General features: G+C 37.4%; 1 pseudogene; it reads left to right on the top strand.

Annotated features, from left to right (window-relative positions):
- The first annotated feature begins 1,947 nt into the window (after positions 1 to 1,947).
- Positions 1,948 to 5,427, top strand: LOC139715188 (large ribosomal subunit protein bL20m-like; annotated as a pseudogene).
- The last annotated feature ends 5,335 nt before the right edge of the window (positions 5,428 to 10,762 follow it).

The following is a 10,762-nucleotide window of genomic DNA, read 5'->3' on the forward strand; positions in this document are numbered from 1 at the left end:
ATACAGCTAAGCGATGATCAGCTAGCGTGTGCATATTTAGTTCAAATCACATAGATTTCACACAAACAAAGTGTAGAAATTTCATAGTGGCTAGCATACATACTGCTGTAGTATTAACTAATAGACCAAGTCAAGAAAAAAAACCCCATCAATTTGGACAGTGAAAAACTGAGGAACCAAATTATACCCATGGTGATTTATGCATTTATTCTAATCCTTTGTGAATTAAAACTATTAAAAAAAAATCTTTAAAGCTTAATTTCATGTCAGAATACCACCACATACAGCTGTACAAGAATCTGATGCAAACCTTCACAGCTGGAATGCTTTGGGCTGGTCGCAGTTCTTCTTCTTGTGTGTGTGTGTGTGATAATGTTGTACATGTACTGACTGTACCTTTTCATGTGCTTGATGTTTGTTGACATCCTTGTGATTGGTATGTTAATAAGGTGTTGAGTCTCAAGAATAAAGAAGGGACATTGATATGATTATGAAAATGCATCAGATAATGATCATTTACATGGAGTTTGTGACACTGCACTGTACAAATGACATTGATAGTGTAGTAATGTAGAGTGTACAATGCCAATGTCAAGCTGACGTACAATTGTAATTCTCACTTAGACTTAAGCTCTACAAATTAGTTTGTCATGTTAATAGAATGCAATGTTTAAATAAACTGTCACAATGTGTACACAAATATATCTCTATTGAAGAAAAAGGACGACTCCTATTACCTCTGCCAAGAAGGAGGTTATGTTTTCATTGGTGTTGGTTTGTTTGCTTGTGTGTCTGTGTGCAAAATAGCTCAAAAAGTTATTGACAGATTTGGATGAAACTTGCAGGAAAACTTGATATGACACAAGGAACAGATTAATGAATTTTTGGTAGTGATTTTGGGAAGTTTTATTGATTTTTAAAGGATTTTTTAATCTTTTGGCTGATAGAGTCATTGAACTTGGGAGTTCAGGCTACCTGGTATGTGTATTTGAGGTTTGCAAACGTGCTATGAAGTGCATGCTGTGCTGGGGAAAGGCGCTACGCAGCTTGAAGAGCTCTGATGACGTAAACAAAAGGCTTCTATGCTGGGAAATTGGATGATCAGCATGTGTTTATGGGTGGAAATCAGCTGCTTGGCAGAGGTTGGCACTCTCAGAGTGCTTTTCTAGTTTACAGGCTTTTTTTTTCTCTCTCTCAAACTGGTAGCAACCATGCAGTAGAAAGGTCTACATGTACAACCTGTACATTCTGCTCTACGGTGTCAAGGGAATTGTTACGACAATGATGCCAGATATACATTGTATGTGAAATTGTTTTATTGTGGGTACAGGGGTTTTACTTTGGTGCCATTATTTGATGTTTTGTATTGAAGGCAATGGAAGAACAGTGTGCTTGTATGAAGCTTCACATTTCATGTGTTTCGATTAGCATTCGTAATTAGCCTTGATGTGAAAAAGCATGGCATTGCCCCATTGCCTTTCACACCTCAAAGTGAGGACAATTCCTTGGTCTCATCAACTTTGACAGAAGTTATAGTAAGAATAACTGTAATGACACTGTAGCCAAGCTATAAAAAGAGCTCAGTGTTGAATATGTCGCTTTGTGTAAGGTTTTATTCACATGAGACACAAGTTTGTAGTTTAATCTGTAACTCTGGTAAAGCAATGCTGCAAGTGAGTGCATTCAAGTGGTAGTAATTCCTTGTAGCAAAGGTACAATAGATGCATTTTAATGTGTTCTTGGAATAAATTTATGAGCCATTTATACTTCAAGAAAGTCATGTCACTCTTTTGTTTTTATGTGAAGTTGTTCAGCAGTTATTATTCACACTATCTACAACACAGTATATGGGGATACCAGGATTTGCCCATTTGTGTAAATGTAGAAGATCTAATCAAAAATGTTTCTTTTCTTTGTCTTCCTTTTTCATCTGTTGCTGCTGTCCAGAGATACTTTGGGAGACGCAGAAATTGTTACTCTGTAGCCCTGCGAGCTGTGAGGAGAGCCTGCAGAATGCCACCAAGGGAAGGCGTAAGAAAAAGGGAGATATAAGAAGGGTAAGTGGAGGGCAAGCATAATAAACTTGGCTCCATCCTACACATTGATGTGCATCTACAACTTGCCTGTTATATAAGCAGAAAATGTGTCCTAGGGGTTGTAATATAAAATGAGTTTGTATTTATAATGCTAGAGCCATACCTGTCTTAGTGGCCACCTCCCCGTAGAGACCACTTGCTTAATGCGGTATCTTCAAACTTAGATTATTTGTCACAGTACAGTTCTATATTTTCAAGTTGGCTTGAGTGAATAGAGTGCCAAACTGGACACAATCAGAACAGAATTGTAGCAGTGTCATCAAGTGAACATAAGATAAGAAAGTTCTGGAATTCAGAGGCTTTGCTGTGTCTTCACAAATCAGTGATATTCACCACAACCACATTGTTTGGTCTCAATTTTGTCCAAACTTATTCAACTTCTATCATTTCGTTCATCTGATTTTCCTCTAAAATTGAAGTCAACTTTCAACATTTTTAGATTTGGCAACCACCTATTTGTACTATGTGACCGTCCAGCTCAAACCCACAAAACGTAGACCAAGATGAATTTCTGCTTAACAGTAAGCTCTAAGCTATAAAACGATACGTAGCTTGTTAAAATTGGACCATCCTAACACATTAAAATTAAAATGTGATTGAAATAAGGGAGAGAGAGAGAGAGGGAGTTAGGAGGTGCGGTTTCATAGAAAAGGGAGAAAAGAGGATCGAAAGATTGATTACCCTCACTTAGGCATGTTGTGCAGAAGTATCAATGAAACTCACAGTGAAAGCAGCATCTATCCCAAAAAGTATGGGCCAGAAAAACTGCTTGGTGGCTTTAAACAAAACTTAAACTGAGATATATCTCAGTTTAAGTTTTGTTTAAAGCCACCAAATTTTGACAGTTGTAGAGAAGAGATAACTCTCCCAGGTAAGACAAACTTTAAACATTTGAGTTGGCCAGCCCAAATGACTATGTACATGTATTGTGGTTGATTACAGAGAATCCTAATCTGTAGCGTGACTTTTTGTGGATTTTGAGCCAGGCGGTCACATGATATTATGTACTCTGTCTTCCATTGGCAATGTTTCATTTTGTGTAGCAGCCACAGACTGCGAGTCTTGTCTGTTGACCTATCCACCCACCTCTCTACCAGTCCAACTTCGGAATTGCAGCAGCCTCAATACCTCAAGTCTGAACTGAAGACTTATCTTTTCCAGCAACTTTGTGAATGATGTGTGACACTTTTTTGGGAGCTGGGCGCCTTTGAATGTTTCTACAGATAAATGGCACCATACAAATGCCTGTTTCATCATCATCGTCATCATCATCATCATCATCATCATCATCATCATCATCATCATCATCATCATCATCATTTCTAACTGCTACTATTCTTTCTGCCAGTGGTTCTTTGATACAAGTGTACACATACTGACCCTTTTCACGGTCAAGTACTCTAAGTGAAGGAATGAGATTGAGGAAGAAAAAAAAATACTTAAGGTGTTCGTAATGGGGTGTGACACTTGTGAGCACCGAGAGCATGATGCTGTTTGTTAACAAAGTTTTTCATGATGCTCTTCAGAAATCAGTCTCCAGATGAAATTTGTTGAAATCAGCACACATTACAAAACAGAGCTGCAGTCTCTAAAACTACAAGAGAGAACCAATAAGAAAAGAACAACATTCAAGGAAGACTTTGTTTTCTTAAATATTTGTGATTTGATATCTGTGTTATCTTTGTCTCCCAACTATAGCTGTGGAATATGAGGATTGGTGCAGCTGCTCAGAACATGGCATCAAATATGGAACATTTGTGGGAAACTTGGTGAAGGTTAGTAGTTATATGGAATATTTGTAAAATACAGAAATACGAAACTAGTTGTTCTGTTTGTTTTTATTGAGATTTTTTCCTGTTGTTTATCAAGTTATTGTATGCTGTGACAATTTTCTTCTTTTTTCATCTGTAATCTTTGAACATTTTCATTTTGCTCCCGTGGCAAAGATACTGATGGTATACTGATACAGGCAATGACCAATAAAGGAGGTAGGTTGCGTCAAAATAAAATCTATCGTAAAGCTCGAGTGAGTGTCAGACTTCACTGGCTCTTTGATGTTCCTTGAAGATGAAACAAAATTGTTGATCTTTAGAATACTCAAATGCCTAGGATACTGTATGTTGTTTTCACAGTTGTATGTAGGCACCACTGCTGTTTGCAGCATTCTTGTGAAAATTCATGCAAATGGTCCATTTGGATCATTTTCAGATCCAATAGTGTACTGTGCAGAAATAATTAATTCAAGGACCCATCACATGCCAAGCTACCCAAGTACATTTATTGCAATACAATACTGAAGATGGAATGAGATGTCGCGAACACAGCAAAAGAAGAAAAGAATGTGAGTTAAAAGGACTTGGACAATAGACTGGTTTAATAACATATTCAAATTTTATGCATGTTTTTCAGATGATAGTTGTTATCGACCACCTGAAAGCGTGCCTGAGGTTTGCTTTACATAGCAACAACTAATGCATGCAAAGGGATGCTGTATTAAAAAGCATGGTCTAGTCACAAATTATGATAACTGTTGTGATAATGAAACATTGTCTGAGACAAACCATTTTTTTGTGCATCCCCTGTCTGTCACAGTACAACATTCAGCTGGACAGGAAGGTGCTCTCACACTTGGCCATCTATGAACCCAAGACATTCAGGTGAGTTGGCACACCTACCCCTCAGTCTTCACATGTATCTTGTAGGGAAGCTGAGTGATCTTTTGTTTGTAATTCTTCCATATTTCTGTAAAATACGTTTGTATGAATATGTCTGATCAAAGTTGATTAGACTTATGCAAGGCTGACACGACTTTGAGAACAAAAGCAGTAAATATGTGGACATGTCAGCCATATTCGGGGGGGGGGGGGTGTGGAGGTGAGTCATGGAATAAAGTTAGCAATGCACAGAAAAGTGGACTTTCACTGCATTTGAAAGTGAATGCTAGTCAGTGTCATTTTGTCATGCAGAAATTACATCATTAGTACTTTTGAAATGAAAACTCCATGTCATGACAGTTAACATACTCTGTATCGAGAGTGTCTTTTATGTTCGTCCATTAATATCTTTATGTTCATCAATGGAAGCACTGATTTCTGTTTCATTTTTCAATTTTGTACACCCCTTGAATATCACCTTTTTGCATAACACCTTTTAGTGTTTGGCAGAACTGGCAAAGAGAAAACACAGAGAGGGAATTCTGGCTGCCTTTGAGAGAAACCCAGAAGGCATCTTTACTCGCCTGACAACCCAAGACGATTTGTTGGAGGAGAGCATCAGGAAACTAAGGCTAGACTCAAGGCGACATCCTTCTTCTCCATCGGCTTCATCATGAATATTTTGATCCTGAGACCCAACGGTCTTACCACAGGGCCAAGGAATTGTGTGTGGACATCGAACAAGACTTTCCCACTGTTTTCAATGATGTATCTTGGAAGTGCCTCCGTCTCACTCCCTGCCCCCGTCTCAATCTCTTCCTCCAATTTCAAGCATCACTTCCTAATATCAGCCACGGGTCTTGCACATTATATACATACACAGAACACGAGCCGCTGGGAGACAATTCGTGTCTCATCGATTGCTCCCGAAAGCGGGCACACAACTGGCTGGGTGGAGCACTGATTGATTGTTGAGGAGCAGTGTAGCTGAAGCAGAAGTTAGTACGGTTCACACTGAGCTGACCTAACAACAAGATAACCTGAAGTTAGCCACCTTTGATGCAAGCGGAGCCCAATGAGATTTAAACTTTATGTCATGGACCATATGATTGCTCTCTTACTTTACTAACATCAAGTTATCATGAATTTATTTGGATGCTCCTCAAAGACGTTTTGCTGTCAAGTCATCAGTAGCTTGATGATAAGAAAGAACCCTCATGGAGTAACTTATGTAGGAGCATATGGTTAATGCAGCCCCTTACAAGCACTGGGCAGAATCTAGTATCATGTTTTGAAAAGTTCCCATACAAGCTAATTTCACATGAAGTGCAGTTGTGTGTTTTATCACGTAATAAGAGGCACTCATATACCAGGGAGGTAGAAGGAGCACTCCATCTCACTGCATCAATGAAGCTACAATATCTGCTCTATGACAATGAATCAAGTTCCCCCACTACCATATTACAGATATGGCACAGTGATATTCATGAGCCATGTCCTGAACTTCTGACTTCCATCATCAATTAGTACTTACTTACATGTACTTACTTACTTACTTACTTATTTACTTACTTACTACTTACTTACTTACTTATTTCCTTCCTTCTGCCCATTTACTAGGTAATCTGTGATAAACCACTTACCACTAATGTCAAGGATGTGTGAATGTGCTTGTTATCAAGGAGCATTTTATGCCCATTCATCGATGGTTGTCATGATGGGGATGAAGCAAAGTGCAACAATATCTTTTACTACCTCAACTCTCTTCCACCACTGAGCAGCTATGATATTAGCCTTTGTTCATATGGTTACCCTACTATTGTGATGGGTAAAATTGCTTGTTTAAGCACAGTCACATGCACTTATCCTAAGTGATGAGTCCATTAGTCCTCATCAAATATGCATCACTCAGTGATTAAATTATGAAATGCACTGTACCACATGCAATGACCCCTGATTTCCTATATGGCAAGAATTCATGTGAAATTTTTAAGGGAAACGCTGAAATTATAGCTCTCACAATGGCTCATTATTACGCATCATCTGTTCGTTTCATCGGAACAAACTTTATTTAATTTTTGGATTAACAAGCCATTGGGATAACAAACCTTATATCATTTTCAGATCAACACAGGTTCAGAAAAACGAACTCTATCTCATTTTTTTTGATTAACGAACCTTCTGAATAACAAGCATCACCCAAAAGAGTACCATCCCCAGCTGCCTTACTTAAGGCAGTAGAGGTTAAACACTTGTTAAATTCTTCTTTTCTTATCACATTTCTCAACATACCTCATAATCTTATGAGTTTAGATGTTGAAATGAGTCCCTAACTCACCCACTAAATTACAAATAACATTCCATACAGCAGCTCTATCAATATGTCAGTGGCCTGTCCATCAAACACGCAACTCTCAATATGCTTCCATGGAATACAAATACGACATTGCCATGGTAGAAGTACATGCAAAATACAAGGTAAAGGTAAGCTCCTCACTTATGATCTAAAGGTTAAATCATTAAGACTTCACACACCCAATATAATGCAGAACTACATTGGAAATTACGATTGGCCAAATATTATTAAGAAGCTTTCTATGGAAAATCATGATTCAAATTTGTTTTAGCATGAAATAATTCAGTATGCATGAGAGAAGACTCTAAATTGATTTACAAGAAGTGTATTTTTAAGTCTGAAACTCCTCATACGAGTACACTCTTCAGTTCACATGGATGCTACAGTACACAACCACACCAAAGTAGGTCCTCGTTTTTGCTCTTGCTTTTTTCCTTTCATCCGACCATAGTCATTGGCCAAGCAAGCATGCACTCTTCTTCCAATTAGTGGCATCGGATCGAGGGTGTATTTTTGTAGCTGGTTGTTGACGATTTTGTTGTGCATGTACTGGGAGGTTGGATGGACAGATGATGAAGATGGTGGGTGGTGGGGGAAGAGTTGTAGCATCCCTCGTTTCCCTATGCATCAAGAATAACTGCAGATGACTGTTTCACAGCAATACAAAATGTCATTTTAAAAGATGGGAGGTACTTTCTCCTCCATCTGAATGAATTCATTATCTCATCATAAACCTCATTGATAGCATAACTCTCATTAACAGTGCACTTTAGAGGTTCGATTGATCTCCTGTGTATCACAGGAAAAAAGAATGACATATCAGTGAGGAGATGCTGTATTAGGTTCAACTCTCAGATGCAATTAAAACTTTAATACTGGAGTTAATTTACAGTGCATGTAGGTCAATTACAATAGTGGACCATATATGCCTGTCAGAGATACTGTGTTGTTGAAGCCCAATGGAATGTGATATCCACTGAACCACAATACAAACAAAGAACAGATTCCCAGTATGAGAATGAATTAGATTAAAGCCAAGTTCAGTTAGAAGGAACTTGTGCTCATGGATGGTTTACTTCACACATAGCATCAGTCATCTATCTCTGTATCAAATTTCTCTTACCACTTTTAATAGCAGAAATTATAGCTCACAAATGGGAATATTTGCAGCACTACTACCCTTTCAACACTTCTGATTGTTCAAAAACAGAATTGTTAACATGGTTATTGAACACCAGACTATGATCTCACTTCCCACAATTTCTTGTGTGCTATTGACTGTATGCCATTTGTATTAATGATAGTTGGATATTTTAATGATTATAAGGCCAAAGAATTAACCTACATAACCAAATATGTGCATCAAAATAGAAAGATACCGCAATTTGGCACAGGGTCATTTTGTCATGTAGCCATAAGGAATCAACAATTTTTGGCATATTCCTTTATTTTGCCTCTAACTGTATGTAAACACCACCCACACAGAAGCGTTTCCAGGCGGTTCATTTCCCATGCCTGAGAAAGAAACTGTGAGAAATTTCTTGAGTGCGTGTTTGGCCTAATTTCTGCTGGATGTGAGTAAGTGTTGCTGCGGTTTGCAACGTTATGATTGGCACAGTTTATAATTGATTCAAGTGGGCATTCCAATGGTTGTATTACAATACAAGATGGTAGTGACAACTGAATGGTCCTGGTCAGAAAATATGCAGTATCAAAGGTGGAAGAATTTAAGAAAATATATATCAAAGATAAAGTTGGTTATAGTAAAAAATATAATGTCAGAGATTTTTTTGTTCCCCAAACCAGTGTGAATTTTGTTCATTGATGGTGCTCTTTTCCAGCTTGCATAATCAATGACATTCTCAGCATCAATTTCCATCTCTGCAAATGCATAAATTATAAGTTGATAAATGCTTACATTAATTCTACAATCAATAATACAGGGATAGTTCATCTTTGAAAGTATGTCAACAGAAATAAGGCAAAAAATACATTTTCCTTGAAATTTTACCAAGGGTAATTCATGTAGATCAAGCAAAATCTTTAAATTTGGTCCATAATTGTAAACTTGAAATGCTGCATACTGTGCACATCTATTTCTTTTCTGTCTGAAACACAACCCTAAATTAAAGATGCTTTGATCCCAAAAGCTGCTGCTGCTTTTTACTGATAACATTCAGAGTTTTACTTTATCACAAACTCATCCTTGATATGTGATGGAAATCCATATATAATCTTTGACATTCTGAAAGTAAATGCATCCCACAGCTGACACAGACCCACTTCCTTTGGTAATGGCTGATATCAGATAATGTAACGAAATGCAAAGCAGACCTTCAGTTTTGTCTTCCACATCACTCGTTTTGACCCCAAAGCATCCTTCTTACATGTTAGCTGTCAGGAGATAAGTGCCAAATGATTTTAGTGCAATAATGCACAGGTTATAGAGCGATATAGGTGATGATTTATTACACTAGACACATGACATCAGGCACATCTAAACAAAGGTATAGCATAAACTTTATAAAGTGTTGGCCTGTAAGGACAGCTTACCCATTCAATATGAGCTGGAAGATGGGATTCCATGTCACTGTGTACATCTATTATAGCATTTATAGCATATCTAATTCATCAGCTTGCTGCCTAATTTACCAAATTATGGTTTGTCACATTCTAAATTATAGGTATATAATTCATACAATGTTGTTACAAAGATCGAAATTCAATGCAATTCCGAGAGAATAGATGAATCTCACATGCACACTATACAAACAGACTAAAGAAAATGTAAATTTAAATGCAATGCAACAAAGTTACATTCTATGTCTTCATGAGATTTTAGACAGGTAACATCATAATGGAGTAAGAAAGACATGATTATATTTAGGGTCATGAGGTCAAAGGTCAAAGGTCATAGGGGTTATAAAGAACATAAAAAAAGCTTAATTGACATGTTACATCTTCACAAAATGCCTATTCATTGTAAGTTTTGAGTAATACACATAAATTTGGTAATTGTACGGCAAGTGCTGATCTTTAAAAAAGAATATGATTAATCAACACACCTATGCTGGCCTGTACTGTTGCACATTTAATACGATTGATATTCATTGTGATCTTTAAAAAAGAATATGATTAATCAACACATGTATGCTGGCCTATACTGTTGCACATTTAATACGATTGATATTCATTGTGACAGTGCTGAGAAGGAGTATTTTTAGTTATATTTGAGTTGTGTTATTTCAACACCATAAGTTTTGATTGCCTCGTAACAGTCTTCATCATTCCCTTTGGATCTGAAGCATTGCCAGGTGGGATCACATTTTTTTGAGAAGAAAACAGTAACATCAGAAGCTTGAGGGAACAAACATGTGGAAAACATGACAAAAACATTTAAGGTGAAGTGACACCTTTGCTCAGACCTTGAAGGTTGTTCTCACCTCAAACAGGCTGCAGTTCATTGTGTCTTTCAAAAACACTCATTCATGTCTCAAAATGAGAGAGAGAAAAAAAAAACAGATGGTTTTAGGTGGGGAGAGGTCTTTTTTGTGGGGGGGGTCGGCAAATCTATTTTGAATTGTCCTTTGGTGCTGTAACAATTTGAGTCACAGACAGGAATCATAGATTAGGCTATCACCACCACACCATCATCA

Source organism: Diadema antillarum, unplaced genomic scaffold (assembly GCF_040938485.1).
Source record: "Diadema antillarum isolate AM-2024a unplaced genomic scaffold, OU_Dant_1.0 seq00003046_RagTag, whole genome shotgun sequence".
NCBI lineage: Eukaryota > Metazoa > Echinodermata > Echinoidea > Diadematoida > Diadematidae > Diadema > Diadema antillarum.